The sequence below is a fragment of the Mus pahari genome, chromosome 10 (genome assembly GCF_900095145.1).
Source record: "Mus pahari chromosome 10, PAHARI_EIJ_v1.1, whole genome shotgun sequence".
NCBI classification, from domain to species: domain Eukaryota; kingdom Metazoa; phylum Chordata; class Mammalia; order Rodentia; family Muridae; genus Mus; species Mus pahari.
Window position 1 is genome coordinate 52,623,711 of NC_034599.1, and position 10,941 is coordinate 52,634,651.

The window sequence follows — 10,941 nt, forward strand, 5'->3', positions numbered from 1 at the left end:
CCCTCCCTCCCTCCCTCCCTTCCTTCCTTCCTTCCTTCCTTCCTTCCTTCCTTCCTTTCTGTTTTAGTTTTTTGGAGATAGGGTTTCTCTGTGTAGCCCTGGCTGTCCTAGAACTCACTGTATAGATCAGGCTGGCCTCAAACTCAGAGATCCACTGACCTCTACTTCCCAAATGCTAGGATTGCACCACCAACCACCCAGCCTGATTTTCAGGCTTTTCAAAAGTAGTTACCTACTAGGTGCACTCCCTGACCTACCTACCAGCTGCTGTCGTTGCGGTGGCTCTCTGAACTGTCTTCCCTGTGATGCTGCAGAGCGTGGTTGGATTATGAGTCATGTGGTTTCCTGGAATTATGTAGACCAAAGGAATGCCTGAGCTTGGGAACATTATGGTCTGCCTTGTAGTTAAGTGACTACGAAGGTAAGACCCACAGTGAGGATGAGGAGGACGTTTCAGATCCTTAAGAACCCAAGAAGACATTTCCTGAAGAGACCAAACAGGTGCTCATTTTCCCATCAGACACTGTACCTCTCCAGCTTTGTTTTCATACATCTTTTAATGACAGGAATAGAAAGTTCAATCCTCATGAAATTATTTTCCAAGAAACCATATGCCACATGTGCTGTTCTTGACCGAGAACTCAGGGATAGTAGCTTGTGGTCTGTGGCGTTCTCCTAGTGCATGGCAGGCAGGCACAGGAAGGCCAGCAGCCTCTTACCACCTAGTTTTTCTGTCTTCCCTAACAACAGTTAGTAGAAATTAATTCCCTTTTTCATGCTAGAAATAGAGCAACAGTTGTTTCACTGAGCAGCTTCTGCTACAGGTAAAATCATCATTTTTTTCTCCAATTTCAAAGCAGTCTTCAAGCGGGTTTTTACTGAGCAGTATTCAAATAGCAAAGAGCTGGATATTCTTCAGTTCCAAATGTTAGCATCAGAATAAACCATCTTTCCAGGATATTTGGATAAATAATGTATTTGATACATCTTCTTCCCTTGTGTATGTGGACAAGTTAAGAAGGGAAGACTGTAGTTACAAGCAGTGAAATCTGATGGGTGGCAAACAGACCGCAGCCTCTAAAGGAGCTGTCTCAGAAATGGCCCATCTGTACATGGAGACAGGATGGATTCCCAGAGCTTTCTGGCCAGCCAGTGTGTCAGGGTCTATTTTAGATCTGGCTTTAAAAAGTAAGATAGTGACTGGGTGGTGGTGGTAGTGGTTCATGCCTCTGGCCTTGATATGGACCCATAAAAGCACGAAAACACCAGAAGAAACTGCTATGCTTATTATTTGAAACCTGCTCTTAATGTAGTAGGAGCCAGGCATGGTGGTTCACATCTTTAATCCCAGCACTCGAGAGGTGGGGGCAGGCAGATCCCTGAGTTTGAAGCCAGCCTGGTCCACATAGCGAGTTCCAGGACAACCAGGGAGGGGTACACAGAGAAACAGAGAAACCCTATCTTAAAAAACCAAAGGAACAACAACAAAAGGATATAGTAGGAAGAGCTGAGGTATAGCTTAGCAGCCAAGAGCTTGATTTTTGTGCTCAAAGCCCTTGGCTCAGTCCTTAGCATGGGAATAGGAGTAGGGAGTCATAGGAGATGGAAAGATACCCTGAATGCCCAGAGCACGGGGAGGGTGTGGATAGTAAGAGTGCTAGGTGTTGAAGGCAGGCAAGCTTCAGGTGGGGTTGCGAGCTTTATAGTAGGGAACAGAACAGAAGCTCTTGAGCGGGATTTTCTAGGCTGAGACGAGGGTTTTTATTGGAAACAGTGCAGGTACTGATGACTAGTGAGCAAAAGGCTTGGAGGGGGGTGGTGGTCACTAGTTTAGTTGAGAGTAGAGTTTGTAGGGTGACTACAAGGCAATAAAAGCAGCTTTGGACCAGAGCACAGAGGGCCTCGTATAGCTTTGCTAGCTTTGTCCTACACCGGGGGGACAACTGAAGGGTGTCATTTTAATTTTTTGTTTTACACATTTGTTTATTTTATGTATATGAGTACACTGTAGCTGTACTGATGGTTGTGAGCCATCATGTAGTTGTTGGGAATGAAGGTTGCTCCCTTTGGCCGACCTCACTCCCTCTAGTCGCTCTGGTCTAAAGATTTATTATTATATGTAAGTACACTGTTGTTGTCTTCAGACACACCAAAAGAGGGCGTCAGATCTCATAATGGATGGTTGTGAGCCACCATGTGGTTGCTGGGATTTGAACTCAGGACCTCTGGAAGAGCAGACTGTGCTCTTGACTGCTAAGCCATCTCTCCAGACCTGTCATTTTGATTAAATTGTTTTACACATGCATGTGTGTGTACAAATGTGTATGTATGTTGCATACATGCTATAGTGCACATGTTGGGTCAGAGGACAACTTGGAGATGATGGTTCTTTTCTTCCACTGTATGGATCCCTTGTGTCAGTATTGGTAGCAAGTGCCTTTACCCTTTACCCTAACTCAACCAGCCCAACCGAAGGATTTTAGATCAGAGCATTATATGATTCCACTCTTACTGAACTTTTGTTAAGACTTAGCACAGAATGAGAGGAACAGAAGACACTAAAGCAGAATCAGTTTGACATTCAAGATAAAACTAATATATCAGGATTTTGGGCCATCAAGTGTAAATACAAAGATGAGAAAGATATAACAGGAGATTTTGATACAGTAGGATAATTGAACACAGTTAACTGTTGAATAAGCCAGAGGATTGAAAGGGACTGGATGTGAAGTGAAGGAAGAGCGGCTTAGGAGCCGAGCTGCACTTAGGTTGCTTGATTGCAGAGAGCTATATATGGTCTTGTAATTAGAGTCCCCCACCCTCTTTTCTTCTGTAATGCTTTGCAGTTGAGCCCAGAGAAAGAAAAAGGTAGTGGTTCCACTCTGAAGGATAGAGAGCTGAGAGGGTAATTGTGAGTTTCACTAATAATAAAGATCTTGAATTCTAAGGCCAATAGGGATCTACTGAGCCTATGCCCTTCTTTGTAGAGTGGGGTGATCATTGTCAAATAAAGTAGACTGAAAAGCAAGCTGCACAGTTCCTATTGGTTACTCAGTAAAGTTTAAATGTAGTTGCAAAGGCTGCCTTAGTAAGATTATGTGGGTCTCCCTGCTCTCATGGATCATCCACTGATACAGTCCACAGGGTAATTGGAGGAGGTTCAGAGCCCTGTGAGCATGTACAGTAAATAAACCATACCAAGACCTGCAGGTCACTTTACTTAGGGTAGTTAAAAGCATATAAAGTTTTGGGGGCCTGAGGGATAGGGACATCCAAGATGGACTAATGTCTTTGGCTGGGGGTACCTGGAATGCCTCATTACCATGGGGAAGCATTTCAGATGGCTGAACAGCTTTTGTCAGGAGAAAGGAAACTGATCCCTAAACTAATTGAGGCTACATGACATTCCTCATGTAGAGGTATGTATGGGTCTTAGAATTCCCTAGACAAGGTCAGAGAAGGAGAAAACCAGCTAAGGAAGGGAGTCTCCCATATTGCACTGAGCCCAGAGGCTATTGGGTCATGGTGGACTTTGACCTTAATTAGCTGAGTTTTCCCACAAGATTATTTCAAAGTATCAACATTTACAAAATATACCACATGCCAAACACTAGGTACTAGATATCTACTCAGTTACCTCAGGATCTTTAGAGTACTGGGTAGCCAAATATGTAAATATCCAAATATAGAAATGGGTTCAGTGTTTAGCTGTGACTGAAATGGGTGGTGGTACCTGGTGCAGTAGCATTATAATCAACAGCTTAACAGATAATGTGCAGTGAGTATTTGCTGTATCCAAATTCAAAGTACTCCAAGTACTCAGGTCATAGGATTTTCATGGCATCCCTGAGGTTGTACTGTTGAGTTCTTGTCTTTGTCATCACTGTTTTGCTGAAGTTAGGTGACTTGGTAAGGAATGACTTGTGTGTTTGTGTGTCTGTATGTGAATATGTGCACCGTGCTCAGACAACCCAGTTCAGGATAGTATGTGTTCTCTTTGATTCCTGCACATGTATTCTTTCCGTTCAGACTCTAAAACTCTGGAAATGGGGTCTGATGGTTGTTTTTCTCACTCTATTACTTAGCCTATCGCTGGCTTAGTGCTTTGTTACTTTGCGAAGTTAATACTGAAGCACTTAACTGTGTTTGTTTGTTTGTTTTCTTTTTCTTTTCTTTTCTTTTTTTTTTTTTTTTTTTTTTTTTTTCGAGACAGGGTTTCTCTGTATAGCCTTGNCTGTCCTGGAACTCACTTTGTAGACCAGGCTGGCCTCGAACTCAGAAATCTGCCTGCCTCTGCCTCCCAAGTGCTGGTATTAAAGGAGTGCGCCACCACGCCCGGCTTGTTTGTTTTCTTTCAAACTGTGTGTGTGATTTGCATGTGTGTGTAGCAGTGCAAACTCCTTATTGAAACTGTTTAAATATTCTAAAAAAACACACTAAAATAGTGTAGTGAATAACCAACCATACATCCTTCATTCAAGGCATCTCAGTTACCATTTGGCATCTTTAAGTATGTAAACACAGCACATTTCTTTTTTTTTTTTTTTTGGTTTTTTCGAAACAGGGTTTCTCTGTATAGCCCTGGCTGTCCTGGAACTCACTCTGTAGACCAGGCTAGCCTCAAACTCAGAAATCCATCTGCCTCTGCCTCCCAAGTGCTGGTATTAAAGGCGTTTGCCCCCACACCCGGCCCAACTCAGTGTTTTTATAGCTGTGTTTTTAGTTCACCTTTGCCCATATACAGCTACTTGTCGGGTTCCTTTTGCTTCATAAAGTCTAGACCACTTTCCATATGTTTGTTATCTTTTTTGGTTGATTGGTTTCTTGTTTGGTTGGTTGGGTTTTTTTGTTTTTGTTTTTGAGACTGGGTCTCACTATGTAACTCCAGCTGCCCTGGAACTTGCTTTGTAGCCCTAGCTGGCCTTGAGTTCACAGAGCTCTGCCTGTTTTTGCCTCCTGAGTGCTAGGACTAAAGGCATGTCCCAACATCCTTGCCTAATGTTTGTTATCTTTTGTGATACTCATACTTTTGAATAATCTAGGTCAGTGCTTTGTAGACTGTCGTGTTAGACATGCTCTTTAGTGAGGAGTAGGGTCATGTCTTTCTCAAGGCATCGCATTAGGAGTTCTCATGTAAATCTATCCCGTAACCAGGCTATGGTAGGTTGGTCATTTGGTAAAGTATTGTCCCTCTGACCTTTTCATTGTAGTGTTATTTGTCTTTTGATTTAATTATTTAATTTATTCTTTGACAATTTCATATATCCATGCATTGATCATATTCACTCCCAGCAGTCCCCTCCTTTTTTTTATTTTTTATTTTTTCAGTGCTGCCTCTTGCATGCTCTCTGGCCTTCTTTTGTGCAAGTGACCACGACCACAGTGAGTGCGTAAGAGCGGTGGCCAAGTCCTGTCCAGAAGACAGCCTTTCTCAGCACCCTCCCCATCCCCTGTTCCCAGAGCCTTGGGGCTTTGATGCACATGTCTGGTTTAGGGCTGGACTCCCAACAGCCACTTACTCTCAGCACTCTGACAGCTGCATTAACCACTGCCCACTGTGTAGGGTGTTCTGTGGCCAAGTTAGAGAGCTGTACTAATATATGGGAATAAACTTAAATATATAGAAGGCAGTTTGACAACATGTCCATTTAGTAAATTATCAGTAGTGGGTTCCCCTTAGGGCTTAGGGCCTCTAGAGCCATGAGCTGTAAATCAGGTTTAAGTATTGCACATGATCCCCCTATAGAGCAGGCCTCAGATCCCGGCTGAGGATCTGAGTTGGTTACCCCATAACCCCCATGCTACTATTAAATTAGTAGGCACATCTTGCATGGCGGGTTGGTATTGTAGCATTTAGGGTCCAACACTGGGTTTGACCTAATTTAAACATTACACATCCTCAGTGTTTGTTGAACATTACATGGTACCACATCAAAATAAACAACTTGCCGGGTGTGGTGGCTCATGCCTTTAATCCCAGGACTCGGGAGGCAGAGGCAGACAGATTTCTGAGTTCGAGGCCAGCCTGGTCTACAAAGAGTTCCAGGACAGCCAGGGCTATACAGAGAAACTCTGTCTCGAAAAAAAAGAAAAAAAAAAAAAAACAAGATATACAACTTTTATGTTCACTGTATTAGTTCAAAGTAAAAATTACTGGTCTTGGGGCTGGAGAGGTGGCTTAGTGGTTAAGAACACTGACTGCTGCTCTTCTAGAGGTCTTGAGTTCAATTCCCAGCAACCACATGGTGGCTCACAACCATCTTTAATGGGATCCAAAGCCCTCTTCTGGTGTGTCTGAAGATAGTGACAGTGTACTCACATAAAATAAATAAATAAATCTAAAATATATATATTTTTTACTGTTCTGAGCAGGGCGGCTGTGGTACAAACCTTTAATCCTAGGACTTGGGAGGCAAAGGCAGACTCTGTGAGTTTGAGGCCAGCCTGGTCTACAGAGCAAGCCTTTAAGACAGCCAGAGCTATACAAAGAAACCCTGTCTCAGAAAAAAACTTACTGATCTGATGTCTGACCACCTGAGTTTATTCCCCAGAACTACATAACGGTAAGAAAGAACTGACTCCCACAAGTTTTCTTAACACTTCTACATATATACCATGACATACATGCAGAAATAAGTAAATAAATAAAAATATTTTAAAGTAGAAATTGAGAAGATTCTAATACTAGGAGAGGGAAGCTAAAAGTTCCCAAAAGAACTGTTGGAATAGAGACTAGAAGCTGGCAAGGTAGCTGGGGCCTGATGGAAAAGTAAAGGATATGGGATGCAGCCAGAGTGGAGGCCTCCTGTGCCAGGGTAACATTTGGTATAGTATTAGGCTTCTCTTAACAATTCCTTTTGATGTCACATTGCATTTTCTGGTAGCTTTAATATAGATCTGGAGGGGCTGCCTATACATTGCTAGTCTGAAGGTGCTAATTTGCAGGTGGTTTTGAAACATAAAAGGAAGACATGCTTACCCCCAGACTCTCCATTTGGGGACTGCCACAGAATAGACTCAGGTCACAGATCCAGAGGAATCCCGTGCCCATCAGTGGAGCTGTGTCCATTGTTGATGAGATACAGGACACAGAACTTTTCCCGCTAAGGAGCCACCTTTGTGTAGATTGCATTACACTGAGAGCACTTGGCCTCTGAGTTAGGCAGGAGAAAGGCTAGACCTGGGCGGATGGGAGGGAAGCTTGGATGTAGCACTGCCAGACTGGAGCATGGAGAGTATCAGGACAGGTGTGTCTGTAAGAAGACACAGGCTGCAGTGGTGTGGACCAGAAGGCAGAGTGCATAAGTGACAGCATGGGAGTGGCAGACATATGCAGTGCTAGACCACTGGGTCCTACGACCCAAGAGGCAGCCCAGCCACACTGTAGAAGTGAGCAGTGCAGAGAGGAGCCTCGTTTCCTGGCCTATGCAGTGTGTGCTTGAGTTGTTTTTCATGATACCTAGAAGTTAATGGGATCCTTACAAATGCTGTGCTTGTCATGAGCTGGATATGGTTAGCTCTGCCTTTAGTCAGTACAGCTGTAAAATATAACAATATTCAGAGAACCAAGCAACTGATTTGACTGCCTTGATTTGCAAATAATAAAGATCCACCTTCCAACCCAAACATATTTAGGCTTGGCCCATGTTCAGATTGCCAGAGTTATTGTTTGTAGTATACACGCTATGTTCTTGCTTCCTTTCCTTTGGGGCTTATTTTGTTCCTCCTGCCTGTTTCTGATAAGCCCGTCTAGCTTCTTGAACTTTATTTATAAATGTTTAAGAGGAACATTTTGTGATTCTTGTGTGTTCCTTTTGGAGAAGCAAACAGAGGAGCAGGCTCCAGTAAGGTTCCCAGCATAGGACCGCAGGCAGAGAGGGTCCTACCCCACCTCACTCTAGGCTAGCTATCAGACTGTGCCAGCCATCATTACAGGCCAGGGGGAGACGGTAGAAGACTCTGTGACCAGCTGGAGCAACACCTAACCAGGGTAGAAACTGCTTGCTTCCCCTTATCTCCAGAGCTTCATTCATATTCTCTAAGACTCTGAGGGGAGAACCGGCTGAAAATGAATCTCCTTGTTCCCAGAGAGCCTCCTGTCTATAACATAAGAGCTTGGAAAGCTTGATTTACAGTGTAGCAGGCCACCCATTTTAAACAAGCCGTACTTGTTCAGGTAAGTAGGTGAGGGAATGTAGACAGAGTGAAAGCCCTCCTTTGCATGACTTTGGAGGTATAGAGGTTTTTGAGGTAGATAGGTGTGCAGCTAGTTGGACAGGACAGCTTAGGAGTCTTGACAATTCAGCCAGCCTTTTCACTACTATCAGGGCTTCCTAATTAGTTCTGATAATATGTGTCTGTCTAAAGCAGGCCATTAAAAATGGCTGTTTTAATCAGCTCTTGACATGTAAGGTCAGGCTGCACCTTCAGCCTTGGCACCTGGGACACCAGTGACTTACATTTTAGAAAGGGGTGGAAAGAGAGACTCTTGTTCTTAATGACACTGTTTGTCACCTCTGCCCATAACAAAAGTGGGAGGCAGGCAGGCAGAAGCACTCAGCTGACATGTATTTTGACAAATGTTAGGCGTTTTTCATTATGTCTTCCTTACTTTAAATTGTATTACTTGAGAAGACACGGGCCTAAATGCCATAGACTTGGGCTTTCCACTTGGTTCCTTTTGTTAAAAACCACAGCAGGGGCTGGTGAGATGGCTCAGCGGGTAAGAGCACTGACTGCTCTTCCAAAGGTCCTGAGTTCAAATCCCAGCAACCACATGGTGGCTAACAACCACCCATAATGAGATCTGTTGCCCTCTTCTGACGCATCTGAAGACAACTACAGTGTACTTATGTATAATAATAAATAAATCTTAAAAAAAAAAAAAAAAAAACACAGCAAATATCCTCCTGGTGTCTGTTTTGAGCAATCTACACATCCAAGAATGGATTCATAATAAAAATAAATGAAATTTCCCTAGAAAGACCAGTAGGCAGGCAGGTTTTTCTAATCAGAATGCTGGAGCAATGGGATGATGATAAATCCACAAGAAAATTAATGTTTTTAGACTAGATCATAAATAGCGTGAGATTTGTGTCTGTACATTTGACCAATTAGTGAGACCATGCCTGTGTTAAAGACAGAGATGCAACAAGCTCAGTGAATCATGGCTATTGATATAAAAGGGTCACTACCCTACCTGAAGGAGTTAAGAATTTGGGATCCAAAATGCCTAACACAGATAGTATGTAATCCTCTGATGACTTACTAGAGCCTGTTTCCTTGTTTGTGGTTTTTTTATGTGTGTATGGGTGTTTTGCCTGCATGTATGACGCCCACATGTATGACGCCCACAGAAGCCAGAAGAAGTGTCAGATTCTTTGGAGTTATGGATGACCGTGAGCTGCCCTGTGGGTGCTGGGGTTCCAGTCTGGATCCTCTGAAAGAGTAGCTAGTGTTGGTAGCCTGAGCCATCCCTCCAGTGCAGTTCAGACAGAGAAGCTAGAAGGTCTTCCTGGCAGTGGACCATTGCATTTGTAAGATGACATTGTTACTTGGGAGAGCAGGGCCTGTATTACTAAGGAAAGGGCTTCAGATCACAAGTTTTTACTTGGGTGTTGCTTTTTGCTTGGTTCCCTGACCTCTAAGATGTTACTGGTCTGCAGATGCTGATATATGTGATGCATGCCACATAAACTTCAGAACTCTTAGAATTTTGTTTCTGGTGAATAAAAAAAAAAAAGTTCTTTTAAGTAGCTTGACGTTTCACTGTAGCCCTTCTTGATGGCTAGAAGGTTGGGTAGTGTGCATAGGGAGAAAATGACATGTTACTTGAGAAAACAAGTTGCTAGCTAAATTTCTTAAGCTAAGAGGAAGAACTAACTGGAAGAGAGAAATAAGAGGAAGCAGAGAGCAAATGAGTGGGACTTCCTACTAAGAAATTGATAAGAATAGCAGTGTTTAAAGGGGTCAGAGGACTAATTAGTATCTGTTCCAATTCTTGGAAAAGAGGAGCAGCCTGTTTGTGAAGAACACTCTAAAAGTCCAAGGTGATTTTTTTCCATTTTGGAAAAATATATTGTTTTATTGTGATGGGGTGCTGAGGTGGCCTAAGCTGGATTGCTAAGGCGGGAGAGCACATCCCTCCTTGCTTTTAGAGTAGCGGCTCTCAACCTCCCTAGTGTTGCCAGTCCTTAATGCAGTCTCTCGTGCTGTGGTGACCCCAGACATGAGATAATTTTCATTCCTACTTCATGACTGTACTTTTGCTATTGCTATGAATTGTAGTGTAATATTTTGTTTTCTGAAGGTCTTAGGCCACCTCTGTGCAAGGAAACTTGTCACCACCACCCCACTCCCCTCTACCCTCCTCCGTGCCCTCCGTGTTGTGACCGACAGGTTGGGAACTGCTGATCTAGGACAAGTAATGTAGGTCGCCGTGTATTCTCAAGCATGCCTTAGCCTCAGGGAGGAGGCTTGCTTGGTCTGCACAACCCTGGCTATTCTGGACTCCTCTGCACACCAGGCTTGACTCAACAGAGATTGGGCTGTCTCTGCCTTCAGAATGCTGACATCAAAGGCGAACTACAGCCTACCCAGAAAAGCTTACTCTTAAAAGACTGGCATTTGGCCTAGAATAAAGCGCTTTTAATACAGTTTTTGCCTTGCATATACAAAGTTCTGGGTTCAGTTCTCAATACTGAATAAACTGGGCATGTGTATGCTTATTTGTAATTCCAGCACTTAGAAGGTGGAGACAGGAGTATTCAGAGTTCAAGGTCATCTTTGGCTACATAACAAGATTATGATTGGACTACATGAAAAGTCCTGTTTCCTTTTAAAAAAAAAAAAAAGTTGGCATTTGCAGAATCTGTATAGAATAGAATGCCTACACGTTTGGACCTGATTTTTTTTTTTTTTTTTTCTCCTCGAGACAGGGTT

At 43.3% G+C, this 10,941-nt stretch overlaps 1 protein-coding gene across 1 annotated transcript in view; it reads left to right on the forward strand.

Annotated features, from left to right (window-relative positions):
* Edc3 (enhancer of mRNA decapping 3) overlaps nucleotides 1-10,941 on the forward strand; it is a 43,681-nt gene that overhangs the window by 22,182 nt on the left and 10,558 nt on the right. The gene's annotated exons all lie outside the window — the stretch shown is intronic.